The 10767-nt window shown below is 39.1% G+C and overlaps 1 long non-coding RNA gene across 2 annotated transcripts in view; it reads left to right on the top strand.

Moving 5' to 3' along the window:
• LOC116087396 overlaps positions 1 to 3104 on the top strand; it is a 6371-nt gene extending 3267 nt beyond the window's left edge. Inside the window, exons 2-3 of one of the 2 annotated variants that reach the window (XR_004117420.1) lie at positions 870 to 1245; positions 2686 to 3104. This is a non-coding gene — a long non-coding RNA (uncharacterized LOC116087396). The remainder of the gene's footprint in view (positions 1 to 869; positions 1246 to 2685) is intronic. The other variant, XR_004117419.1, reaches the window with a different exon arrangement.
• Positions 3105 to 10767: the final 7663 nt, after the last annotated feature.

Below are 10767 nucleotides of genomic sequence, written 5' to 3'. Positions count from 1 at the left end.
CTGGATTTGATGATTGAATATGGGAAGGATTCCCAGGTGGAGCAGTCTCTGAATTGTCCTTCCTTTAGACTCTGCTCCATAGTTTGTCTCTACAACTCCTTCCATGGGTATTTTGTTCCCTCTTTTAAGAAGGAATGAAGTATCCACACTTTGGTCTTCCTTCTTGAGTTTCTTGTGGTTCGTGGTTTGTACTTTGTGTATTCCAATCTTCTGGGCATACTCTTACTAACTAAACCAGTGTGGCAAGGATGGACAGACAGACATTGACCAGTGGAAATAACAGGGCACTCAGAAATGAACCCACACAGGCATCTAATTTGAACTAACGCATTGAAGACAGGTCAGCTTTTGCTGATGAAATAACTACTGAATAAGAATAGAGAAGAATGAAAGCAGGTACAAGTCTCTCAGCCCGCAGAAGCTCAAAGGTGATCCTAGATCTCGGTGAGATACCTGGAAACACCCCAGGGTAGGAAGAAAACAGGGATGGAACACCCCAAGGCAGAGACATAGGCAAGAACTTCCTGACAAGGACAAGAATGGCATGAGAAATGACTACAGAGATGGACAGATAGATTTGGGTGTAATTAAAACCCTTCCCCACAGTTAAAAACTCCGCAGTATGGAGATGGCTCATGAGAGGGCTTAGAGCAGATGAGACTAACATGGACAGTAAGTAGATGATGCAAAATTTGACTTTAAAAAGACCCAAAACAACACTAAAAATGTCCAGTAAATAAATGCCTAGTGAATGGAACAGAGTATTCTCAAAAATGATTTTTGGCAAGGGCTTTTTAAAATAAATTTATGATTATGAATAAAAATAAAAATATATACAAATATTATACTTATTTGCTCAATATCTTTAGTTATCAGGAAAATGCAAATTGAAGCTGCTTTGGTATTCTATCTCATCCAAGTCAGAATGGCTCACATCAAAACAAAACCAAACGAAAGAGGACAGCAGATGCTGGCAAAATGTAAAGGCAGAGACACGCCCATAAACTGCTGGTGAGAGTGTACACGTGTGCCTCCACTGTGGTAGTCAGCGTGGAGGTTCCTCAAAAGGCTAAAATTAGAGCTACCACATTACCCCAGTTACACCACACTTGGGTGTGTGTGTGCAGGTGATTGCGAGATGGAAGAGGAAGAGAGGAAGAGGCCTCGAGGATGCAAGCAGTGAGGGAGAGAAGGAAAAAAAAATAAAGTAATAGAGTCCACGGGGAAAGAAAGCAGACGGAGGAAGTATGTACTGGGAGGAAGGGGACGCGCTGAGGGATGCAGGGAGGGTGGAGGAAGGGGACGCGCTGAGGGATGCAGGGAGGGTGGAGGGAGGGGACGCGCTGAGGGATGCAGGGAGGGTGGAGGGAGGGGCTGTGGAAGGGTGGTAAAAATAGTGATAAGGCTGTTCCGGACAGTGCCAAGGTGAAGCCCATTACTTTGTAAAATAACTTTAAATAATTAACGAATGAACGAATGAATGAATGAATGAATGAATGAATGAATGAATGAGAGAGAGAGTCAAGGCTGGCTTGCAGAGGACTAAGACAGTCTCCTTTCTTGTTACTCTCTCTTCGCTTTCAGTGCCATATCTCCTTTTGCTTTTTCTCTCACTCCCCTTCTAGCAGGCACCAGCTCCTAACCCACAGGTCTCTCTCCAGGGGCAGTCCTGCTAGCAGTCAATGGTCTCTTTAGCACTTCGCTTTGCCCCAAGGGTAAAGTGAACAGACTTGGTATGTGCTCTAAGGTGTCTTCCAGTTATCTTGAAAATAATCTAACAGCACAGGAAGATGTAAGTGACTACAGCTCTCCAAATTTCCAGGGAAGTTGCTTTCTCCTAAGAAACTAATGTAGGGAGATGATTGGCTGGCTGGTCTCTTAATGACGGAATGGGAAGAGAAAAACAGGAATGGAATCCTGGAGAAAAAGAGAAGCAGAAGGCTTGCTCATGAGTCCACTCCACCATCGAGCCTCAGCCCAGTCCAGTGCTCACTGTTTTGTGGATTTTTTTATATGAATGAGCCAACCTTATAGGTGTCAGCTCATAAGGAGGAATGGTGAAAAGTGACTGTCCCATTCTGATTTTTTTTTTTTTTTGTCAAAGCAGTCCTTTGATCGGTGACTGCTTAGCATAGACTGCATTGCATCTAACACAATTAGAATTGGAGAGTACATCACCATTGCTGGGGTACTGGTGACAACCTCCCATTGCCTTAAATATCTCCATCTACCAAGGATATATACGTCCTGGGCACAGCAGTCTCCACGGTGGTTGTTTCTGATAAGCATAAAGGGATATGGAGATCACAAGGCAGACACTGCAATTAGATGTTGTGACTTAATCATTTGATCCATTTCAAATATTTATTGGTCACTTGCTGGGTTGATGTCACCAGATGGAAGAGAGAAAAGACAAAATATTGGCTAATAAAATATGTAGGAACTACAGTGCTAGAATTTAAAGGGTGAAATGAAACTCATCTGTGTGGATCAGCCCTGTGCCCCCACAGGAAGATGGCTTACTGCACATCTGATTTTTTGCCAGTTTTACTGCAAACATCTCCCCTTATGTGCATATTCTTGAAATACAAAGAAAACACTCCAAAAATAGTATATCACTTTAATCCACATTTTTAGTACAGCTTATCTTCTTTCCAAATAGCCAATAAATTATCTCTGTTCCAGGGCTCAAGGTTTGAGAACACACAGTGGCCTGCATGGACAATGTTGAATTTTGTTTCGATGTGATGAAAAATCCCAGTTGCTGCTCCTCTCCAGGGTGATGTCAGCGACTTGCTTCCCTAAGACCCAGATAGGCTCATCCTGACAGACGCACGTTTATTCTGATTAAAACCAGGAAAGAAGCAAGACTTGTGGGCTTATAAAGCAAGAGGCAGAGAATGGACTAATGCAAAGTGAGATCCTGGAGCAGTGGAGAATCTTCCTAGAAGATTCAAGGAAGGCATCTACTTGACTCTTTGGAAGAAAAATACATCTGGTAGCATCATGACTTTAGACTTCAGACCAACAGAATCATGTAAGACCAGACATAAGTGCTAGAACCACCCAGCGTGTCTTATCTGGAACGTGTCTTATCTTCTAGACATTTGTTTGTGGTGTTGATTCTTGCAAGCAAGCATAGGAACCGCCTTCACAATTTGAAACACATGGGATGTCCAATCCTCTACCTCACCATTCCTGTTTTTGTTTTGTTTGTTTACTTGTCTACTTCCTTCCTTGTTTTTCTTTTTTTTTTGTTTGATTTTTGAAAATATGTTTACACTGCGGCACAGGCTCACCTGGTACTGTGTAGATCAGGCTGTCCTCCAACTGAGAGCTACCCATATATCTTAGCTTCCAAAGTGCTATGATTACAGACATTTTAATCCCGGACTTCTGCCGCCATGGTACATCTAATGAAGACAGAAATAATCAACCAAAAACTATCATGGCAAGTTACACACACACACACAAACACATGTCCTTACAAAGCAGGACATTCTTTTAGCAGTCATAGGAACTAAATCTTTTATCCATTGACCCCATCTGAATAGAGTACAGTAAGATAAGAAATGATTCCACGGCACACAAGAGTGGAATAGATGACATAGTCCAGGAAAGTGAAAGAGAAAATTTCCAGAGTGCAGTGCCACTGAGGCTACACTGAGCCTGTGTGCTACCACTTAGAGAGCCAAGGCTCTGCACCTCACCTGGGCAGCCCAGTAGAGCTAGCCCTGGTGGCAGAGAGGGTGGAACAGGGTGCATGGTTGAGCTGGCCTGAGGGTGAGAGAGCATGAGAGCTGGCTCCACCCCTCACCTGGGCAAAACTGGAGAGCAGGACCTGGGTGGCACAAGCACAGGAATGCTAGGAGACTGACCACCCAGTTCCAGATCCATGGCTTTGAGTTAGCTCACCCCAACATTTACGCCACTTATAAACTGCTGGAGTTTGTGAGGGGGCTGCTCCAAAGCTGCAGGTTCTCCATGACGCAGGGTAACAACAGGGTCTCTGAGAGTTACCATTAGGGATCCAGTACTGATAGTGTAGCAGAAGACCTGGCAGACCTTGAACCAGACTAATGAGTCACTGCAATACATTTGCAAGTGAAGGTTTTTGGACAAAAGAGTATATTGTGGATCACACCGTGACATACTGCAGGGAGTTTTGTTTTTTGAGTTTCTTTTTTGTTGTTGTTGTTTTGGTTTTGGTTTGGTTTTGTTTCTTTGTTTTAAGGGTGGAGGGTGAACATGAGTGGGCAGGGGGATGAGTGAGATTGGAGTGCATGATGTGAACTCACAAATACTTAATGAAAAGTAAAAGGAGGAAAGAAAGAGAGAAGAAAGAAGGAAAGAAGAAAGAGAAAAAGAAAGTCCTGAAAATTAGCAAAAACACAGGTATGTGTATGTTGGTGATGGGGTGCAGACTGCGAGTTTATAAGTTGTGTAACTGGTAGAAAAAAAAGAAAGCTAAGAGATAAAGCAGAATGTTGAAGTAAACTGTGCATAAAAATATCTGTAAACTTAAGAAGGAAGATAAAAAGCTCTAGAAAAAAGATAAACGGATCTTACAGTCTCAGGCCAGCTCAACCATGCTCCCCGCTTCACCCCTGCCACCAGGGCTAGCTCTACTGGGCTGCCCAGGGGAGGTCCAGAGCCCACTGTCCCTATTGGTGCAGCCAGTGAGGAGCCTAGCCATCTCTGTGTCACCCTTGGACATTAGTATGTTCCAAGGTGGCATCCCAGAGAAGGGACATCTGCCTAGCTTTGGGTGCATAGGCATATGCGTGAACATCGACACAGATTCCTGCTGTTGCAGGGCAATGGACCCAGATATGATCTTCAGTGGAAGCATGAAGTCTCACTTCCACGGTGGCCTCAGGTGGCCGCTCAGGCTACTCACGTCATCTGCTCCTCATTACCGTTTACAGTTCTGCTCTTTCCCATAGTGCACACACTGTGATTCTGCTTTTCTTTCTTTCCCATATCCCCACGACATACTTGCACATCCTAGTGGTGCCTACTGCAGGCAGGCCACTCACTTTCTACTTTCTTAAGAATCAGCTTCCCCACACCTGCCTCACACTGAACCAAAAGATAGAACCCAGCATCCTACTAATGATTAGTAACTAAACTAATACACTTTCACAAGAAACAAAAAGTAAGCAATGCACCCTAACCAAGCTAATGGCACCAGGGACAAAGTGGGAAAGAGTTTAAGAACAGCCTAAAGTGGAAAACATAAGATTTAATATCAATAGTTTAATCCTTTAAATTTACCAATTTTTGTCAACCACAATCTCTTGGGGGCAACTCTGTAGGAAAAATTCTAGAGAATTAACAGAACTCTCACTTTGGAGGGGTGGGAATAAAAATTATAGATTATCTTTTTATATTTTTATCCTCTTAAACTATGCTAGCTATATCAGTGTGTATTTATTTTAACTTTTATTGAAAACATGATGTTAAGAGCGGATTACTGAGTAAGGAGATTTTGTAGCTGCTGCTCCCAGTTTCTAATCTTTGGATAGTTGCAAAAACCAAATATTTAAATTCCAGGATTTTCTGTGATCAGTTAGACTCGATGGAGACAGGGGTCAAGGGCAAGTGGCTTAGATCAGGGAAGTCAAACAGAGAAGGAGACATTGCCTGTAAAGTATATATTACACCATAGCAATGCATTGGTTTCTGTCACTATTTAAAAAGCCCAGAGTCACTGAGGCACATGGATCTCGGTCATCTCCACAGGACTGTCTGTTGGTCTAGGGTGGTTGACAGCAAGCATCAGAAGTTTGCATTCTCGGGCACTTGGTCCTTTGAGAGATCCCAGGAGCTACAATGTGGTTTCATATGTTCTGCAGTTGTACCTCGACATGTACCCTGAGTGGGATGGCTTCAGGGGACACCTGTCTATCCAGTTCTCTTCTGTTGCCACTTCTCAGTTTGGGGGAACTGTCCTCCAATGGCTCTGTATTCTCAGATAGGGTTTTGTTAAAAGTCTAAGAACTGCACTAAGTAGTGCTGGGAATGGGGTGAGTTTCAGCTAGAATGGGCACCGTTGACTTCAGTTTGCCCACACAGAAAATGGTAACCTTCTTAAACCACCTTCAGTTTGTATTGAGAATTACTCTCTTGGTCATACTTCAACACAGATGTAATCAACATGGTCATATGCACTGCAAATCACTTCAGCAAAAGTCAGAAAAAATTCTCTGAAAAAGGCAGGATAATGACTGTTTTAAATTTTTTAGATTAAGAGGGGAAAGCAAGAATATTATGTAGGCAACACATAAGCAGAAAGGAAACAGATTTCTACAATTTACTCAAAATACTCAAGATAATGAAAATTCAAAACATAGTAAAAATTTAGACTATTTTCTGTACTAAAAGTCTAATAATGAGAATAGAATTTGGGGCAAGATGTCACCATACTTAGGTGGGTTTTAAATTAATACCCTATGATCAAAATCAGTTATTAATGTTCATATTAACATGATCTGTAATGAAGCCATTTGGGTTTCAACTTTGAAGTATTTTTACACTCATAAGCACTGTTAAATGCATTTATTAATCGAAGATCTTATTACATTAATCAAGAATAATTGTCAATTATAGAAAAGTTACAAAATTACATTCTTTCCTGTGTATTTTGGCTGTTAGTATGCCATTGCATTCCTGACTAATTCCTTCCAGTTGAAGTGTATTTAAAAGCTTTGCAATTGTACATTAAACAAGTTTTGCCATACAGATATTTTATTTGTGTCTGCACTAAGGTATGAAAGATACTGTGAGACTACAATTTGAATTTGAAAAATATATCTTGTACAAATTAGGGTAGAATTCTTATTTTAATTTTAACAGGACAAAAAGTATTTAAATCATGTTGGAGTGAATTATGAATCAAAATTTAAATATATATATTTATAACATATACATATATTACATATGAGTTCTTTTTCCCTTGTATTAGTTCTGTCTTTTTAATCATGAGATCTTCGGTTAACCTAATCTCTAAGCCAATATGTTTGATACTTATAGTTGAAGATAGAGCTGATTTTCAGTTTTAAAATTTTGAATGTTGGCCCTAAGCTCAAGCAATTGTACAAAACATTATTATAGAACTGTATGCTATGTTGCAGAACTTTGTGTGACAAAAAAGTCAGGAAATTTACTTTCTATTGATAATGAAATTATGAAAGCTAACGATGAGTAAGCCATACAGAGTCAATGAACTTCCCCCATTGAGACTATCAACAATGACTTTAACAACACACACTATATTTACATAGTTCCAAGTCTCTGCAGTGAATAATACATTCAACATACTATATTTCTAGCCAAATATTCCAATATTCCTGTTTAATGTATATATCTTGCCTCTAGCCATTATGTTTTAACAGATTACACTTCAAGTACTAGTGAATCACTGTTTTCTCAAATTCTTTAGAAATAATCTTTAAAAATAAAATCTAACCACAAGTCACTTAAAACTTTTCATTGACTTTGCAAGAGCAAACAAAAACTATATTTATCAAGACTGTAAACAAGTTGTCTTTCTCTGGATGTAGGTATTGGGCTGCTGTAATCAAACAAACAAATGATTCAATCAGTAAATGATTTTTTTTTCATTTCTATAGAACCAATACATGACTTTACATTTTACTTTGATTTATAATTCATTGTTTTAAATAAATTTCAGTGATTAGGTATTTATTTTAAAAAGACTCAAATTTTTTAGTAACTGTTTTCCTGTAGGTGGGAGGTAAGAATTTGGTCTTATCAGTGTGCACTGCTTTCTTTTAGTGTTGTTTAGTCTCAATGGGTAGCAGTATAATATTTAGCCATCTACTTTTCTTTAAAAGCTAAATCAGGTAAAATATAACACAACTATTTGTACATTTACAGCACTTCATTGTTCTTAGTATATTTATCATCTATAAAAGAGCAAGGCCCAAATATAGATGTACTCACTCCCCAGTAGACGATAAGTTGACAATTTGGTCTATCCCTAAGTTTTACTGATTCATATGTAGTTGCTCTGCAGTATCAAATAGTTTGCTCACCAACAATAGTAGCTAATTACTAGGTGGGGTTTCAGAAATGTGGTATCATTTAATGACACAGACAACTGGCTGAACATCCTGCAAATATACAACTCCACTGAAGGACAGTTCCCCATCTTTGTTCCTACCCCTGTTCTTATCAGAAGCCTTGTGGATGGGGAAGCTAAGATGACAGCTAACAGATTACCAGAAAACTACCAAATTGGAAAGTTGCTACCAAATCATGAAGCCATCACTCTGCCCCATCTGTTTGCTCTGGGCCCAAAGCCAGGCCAATAAAGTCATGCTTCATACACCAAGTCTTTTTCCAAGTGGCTCAGTTCCAGAGTAGTCTCAATTGAATGCTTCAGATTGACAGAAACCAAATAGCATGTAGAATTCTGACAGTCTGAGTTATTCCAGGGAACATGGCAACTGCCATGCCTTATCTTGCCTTCTTTGGCTTCTTAGTGTGGAATCAGAATGCATCCTGGAAGCTATTCCATAACCGCCATACCACGTTTATCTTGTCATTCGCAATTTGTCTATTTTCTTAACCAGAATAGTGAATGAAACCACACCAAACTATACACGAATGAGAGACAAATATCAATAACCTTATTCTGCTTATAAACATTGCAGTTGTAAATTACTCACTTAAAACACCAAAACCAAAAAGCCATGTTTTTAGTCATGTGGATAGGCTATGCAACACATACTTGCCATAGCCTCTCAAGAACTTATGGCTAAAGACCTGGGCCACCACGCCCGGTTCATTCACTTTAACTGGCTCATTTGGAAGCATTGTACATGTAAGGAAAAAGTCTTTATCTTTGATTGATGAAATAATTTTAGATAATTTATTATATTTCTTTTGAGGCTATATTCAACTGTTTGGGATAATTTCTCCCACAACAAGAAGACACTGTTCTGGTAACACAGCATCTTCAATAAATTGTGCTTGGGAAACTGAACATCAATGTGTAGGAAATAGAATCTAGATTTTTATCTCTCATTTTGAACAAGCTCAACTCCAAAGGGACCAAGGTTCTCAGCATAAGACTTAATAATTTAAAAGTGCTTGAAGAAAAAGTAAGCAAAGACTTTTTGAATAATACTCTGATAGCAAAACAAATAAGTTGGAGTGGCTGAAAAATGAAATCTCATTACACTAAAAAGCGTTTGCAAACCAAAGGAAATAGTAAATTGAGTAAAGAGCCAGTCTGCAGGAGAGGATAAACACTTCTCCAGCTATACCTTCATCAAAGGATCAACATGCAGAATAAACAAATAATTTAAAAAACAAAATAACAAAAATGAACAAACAACCCATTTCATTTAAAAGTAATGTATTTCAACTGAGAATTTTTTCAAGGAAAAAATACATAAAGACTAATAAACATGTATAAATGTTAAGCACAACTCATTTTTATAGATATTTGAAGCAAAAATATTATTAAATTTCACTTTAATCAAAATATAATCAAGAAATAAAATAACTATAAATTCTGAGGAGCTTCTTGGGAAAATGAACATTTATTTACTCTTTGTAATGCTGCACACTGGCACAGACACTATAGAAATCAGTGTGAGAGTTCCTCAAACAGTTCAAAGTATAACTATAATATGACCCAGTTTTATCACTCTTGGGCATATAGCCAAGTATCTCTATCCTATTTCTGAGATACTTAACCAGCTGTGTTCATTACTGTTCCTATTCACAATAGTTAGAAATTGGAATCAGCATAGATATATATCAATTAATTAATAAATAAGGAAAATGTGTTGCGTATATACAATGGATTTTAACTGTAAAGAAAACAAAAAATATGAAATTTGAAGATAGATGAATAAAAACTGGAAAAATCTAATGAAAAGGTAACTCATGCTCAGAAAGATAAATGTTACATGTGGTCTTTCATATATGGATCCAACCCTCAACCCTCTAGCTTTGTGATTTTAATGTGGAATACCTGCAGAAGTAAGAGTGGGAAAGTGCTAACGGAGTTTAGGATGCCTAAGGGCAGAGAGGACAGAAGAACACAGGTGATAGAAAAACAGAGATGAGTTGCGGAAAGTTTAATCGGCAATGAGAATAGGGGCAGGGAAAGAAGTTGGGCCAATCAAAACCAAGAGTTTATAGACAAGCAATATGAAAAATAACTCCATTTTCAGCCTGTATATAAGGAACACGCAGACACACAGACACACAGAGTCAAGAGAGATAGTTAGCAGAGACATAACCTGCATGAATGGATAAAGCAAAATCCAAAGGTAGCTAAACAAAAGCTCCAGTGCCAAATTTTAGATACATCATTAAGTTGTTAATAACGGAGGTCCCAGATTCCTCTCAACAACACAAGTTCCTGTTTGTTCAGCACTGCGAGTTGACTAGACATTCTTGATAAAGACACTATAAACCTCAGTGGAAATGTAGTGAGAAATCCAACAGCAAATTATCTCTGCTGATTAGCTTTCATAGCATTGGAAGGTGATATTGATGCTGCTAGAAGAGACTAAGCACTTTCTTCTGCTGTGAACTTTGTGCCCCAGTGTAGGGGAATGCCAGGGCCAAGAAGTGGGAGAGGGTAGGGTGGCAAGCATGGGGAGGGGGGAGGCAACAGGGGTTTGTGCTTGTTGTTTTTGTTTGTTTGTTTGTTTGTTTGTTTGGAGAGGAAACTGGGAAAGGAGAAACCATATGACATGTAAATAAAGAAAATATCTAAGA

This window comes from Mastomys coucha, unplaced genomic scaffold (assembly GCF_008632895.1).
Source record: "Mastomys coucha isolate ucsf_1 unplaced genomic scaffold, UCSF_Mcou_1 pScaffold13, whole genome shotgun sequence".
Taxonomy (NCBI): domain Eukaryota; kingdom Metazoa; phylum Chordata; class Mammalia; order Rodentia; family Muridae; genus Mastomys; species Mastomys coucha.
This window is presented reverse-complemented; position numbering and strand designations above follow the sequence as displayed.